The sequence below is a fragment of the Dipodomys spectabilis genome, unplaced genomic scaffold (assembly GCF_019054845.1).
Source record: "Dipodomys spectabilis isolate Male_0828 unplaced genomic scaffold, ASM1905484v1 ptg000242l, whole genome shotgun sequence".
Taxonomy (NCBI): Eukaryota; Metazoa; Chordata; class Mammalia; order Rodentia; family Heteromyidae; genus Dipodomys; species Dipodomys spectabilis.
Window position 1 is genome coordinate 5,263,964 of NW_024870919.1, and position 3,244 is coordinate 5,267,207.

General features: G+C 34.6%; 1 non-coding gene across 1 annotated transcript; it reads right to left on the minus strand.

Annotated features, from left to right (window-relative positions):
• Window positions 1-543: 543 nt before the first annotated feature.
• LOC122124739 lies at window positions 544-650 on the minus strand. The gene has a single exon (XR_006150639.1). It is a non-coding gene; the product is annotated as a U6 spliceosomal RNA (small nuclear RNA).
• Window positions 651-3,244: the final 2,594 nt, after the last annotated feature.

Sequence of the window (3,244 nt, forward strand, 5' to 3'; positions counted from 1 at the left end):
TCTGGTGGGACATATGGGTTGTTTTCCTATCCTGGCTATTGTGAACAGTGCTACAATAAACCTGGAGGTGCATGTGTCCTTGAATATTGGTACCTGTTGTTCAGGATAGATGCCTAGAAGTGGTATGAGTAGGCCATAAGGAAGGTCAATAATTAGCTTTCTGAGGACTCACCAGACTGCTTTCCAAAGTGATTGTGTAAGTGTACATTCACACACACACACACACACACACACACACACACACACACACACACACACACAGAGAACGTTTTCTTGATCCATTCTTCTACTGAGGGGTATCGGGGTTGGTTCCCTATCTTAGCTATGGCAAATAATGCTACAATAAACATTGTTGTGGTGGTAGTTTTAGTATGGACTTGTTTGTGATCATTTGGGTGAATGCCCAAAAGTGGGATTGCTGTGTAATAGGAGAGCTCTATGTGGAGTCTTTTGAGGAACCTCCAAACCGCTTTCCAAAGTGAATGAACAAGTTTACACTCCCACCAAGAATGCAGTAGGCTTCCCTTCTGGCCACATCCCTTCCAGCATCTGTTGATGTAAACATATGGAACTATTCATCCTTGTGCAGGAACCATGCTAATCTTCTCTGTATGTTCCAATTTTAGTGTATGTGCAGCCAAATTGAGCACAGAACATTTTTTTATATATAAAGTGTAATTGATTTTCTTAAACGAGACAATTCAACAACAAGTAAGTTCAAAAGAATTGTAAAATTTTGCAACCATGTATTTCTTACATAAGCACACATTTAAGAATAAAGTCAAGATTGACATGCCAAAAACAAAATAATTTCAGATATTTGTTGTTCATGAGATGTGTAGGAGGAGGAATTCAATTATTCTACACAAGGCACCTGTCATAATGATCATTGCAGCAAATGTTAAGCTTTGTTAAAAGTTTTAATGTTTTAAATATCTTTCATTTTGGGATTTGCTTATATGGCAAAATTAAGACTGTTTGGCAGGTCATAAAATTTTTCGATAAAGTATATAGTATTTCTGGTAGCATGTACTAGTATGTATGTACATTTCAGAGTTTATAGAAACTTTACTAATGAGAACTTGCAAAGACTGTGTAAAGAAGTAGAGTGAAGAGTTAAGATTTTAAGTACACAGTTTCTCTTAAATCTTTAGGGCTCCCTTACGTTATATGTTAGTGATGAACAAATAATGATATAAGCCACATACAAATGATGAGATGAACTATAAATAGTAACCTTAGTGGGTAAATTTAAAGGCTACTCATAGCTTTATCCAGTTTTAAATGTACAGGCATATGAGAAAATAGTAAAATCTACTATATACTCTTCAAATAATCAGAGCCTTGGTAATTGTTTTGTTTTTATTTTAGTAATCATTAATATATAATTATTGTTTTCTTTATTTATAGCATTTTTTCCTTGTTGTAATATAATACAACTTTTTGTGAGTCGTGATTAAGAGGTACTTTGAGAATATTATTGGGATGGCCACACCATTTTTCATAGGTCCATGTAAATTTAGAAAGAGCAAAAACTAAAAACAAAATATTGATTAAAAATTATATCAAGTAGAGTCTGAATCAGGAGTGTTGATAAATATCCATACCTAAAATCTTATCCCTAGTCTGAAGTAGTGGTATTACAGAGTTGAGGCCACAAAATTGAGAAACTGTGCTTTGTTTTGCTTTGTTTTTTGCTTCGGTTTTGTTGGTTGTGGGGCTTGAACTCTGGGTCTTGGGTACTGTCCCTCAGCTCTTCAGCTCAAGGCTAGCGTTATCACTTGATCCACAGCACCACTTTCATCTTTTTCTGCTTATGTCGTGCTGAGGAATGAAATCCAGGACCTCATGCATGCAAGGCAAGCACTCTACCACTGAGTCACCTTTCCAGCTCCTGAGAAACTGTGATTTAAAAATCATCTGAACAATATTTGCCTTCTGCTTTTGGTTATATAATGAAATATGTGAACACATTTTTATATTTTTGTGAACTGTCATACTTCTAAATTTATACTAACTGCAGAAAATTTATCCTTTTCAAAGTCAAGAAATATTTCTGAGAGTTTGCTTCTGTGAAGAATGTTTTTGCATTTATAATTTCTTCTGAGCCATTTTTATTTATTATCAAAATCACTTTATTTTTTATGTTGATAAGTTATCATAAATCAAATACCTTCAAAAGTACATGTAGTGTCTCAAGATAGCAGTATGAATATTCTCATACACCTCTTGTTTATCTGTTATGCACGTTAATATTATGATATTTTTCTCTCTTTCACTCTCTCTCATTTCTGCTCTTTCTCTTTCATGCTCCATATCTGCTACTTAGAATTTCTGATGGTCTACTATTTTCCTTCAGGATCCACTGGTTTTGTGGGAACATGATAGGGACCATCAGTTACCCTTGCATTATTTAAGAGTTATAACAGTGACGTGAAATTATTCTTTGCCATTCTAAATGGCAAAACAACACATCTAGGAATTCCTTTTCACTTTTAGTACTATTATAAATTTTATCTCATATGAATAATTGGGACTGATAATATACTTTTAGCCTGGGACCTAAAAGTTCTTTTTCTTTTACAAACAACCTTTTTCTTTTATTATCAGTAAGTAACAAAAACAAAGCTATCCTATGGGAAAGTGGCTGAAGTTGTTCACAGGGATGAAAAACAAGTTAATGGGGGAAGTGAGTACAAAGGATACCCTTCATATAGCAAAGATCCTTAGAGCAGTTTATCATGTACATTTTGTGATAAGGACAACGTGCTGGGAACTCTAGATTAAATCACTGAACACCTGATATATATATGCACATATATTTATATATGTATATTTATTTATATATGCATATATGTGTATATCGGCCCATATATGTACACATGAATGTCACTGTACACACAAATACACACATACGTACACACATGTACACATGCACAAATGGAAAAAGACACATAGATATAGCCAACACAAGTTTCACTAGTTGTTGAATATGCCTTAGACAGAATGCTTGGAAAAAAATGTGTTGAAGATGTATTCATCTCTAAGAGTTCTTTTACCACTCCTCTTATCTCTTCCAACTGGTAGGTTTAGAGAGATTCGACTTGAAAAGTGCAGTACAAGTGATAGCAAGTCACTCGGAAATCTCAATAAGTAGTGGTCATATGGTGTCTCCCTGCTCCCCATGGAATGCTTGCTCTTGTAGACACTCTCAGCATCCAAAGTAGTAGGACAATATCCTTGT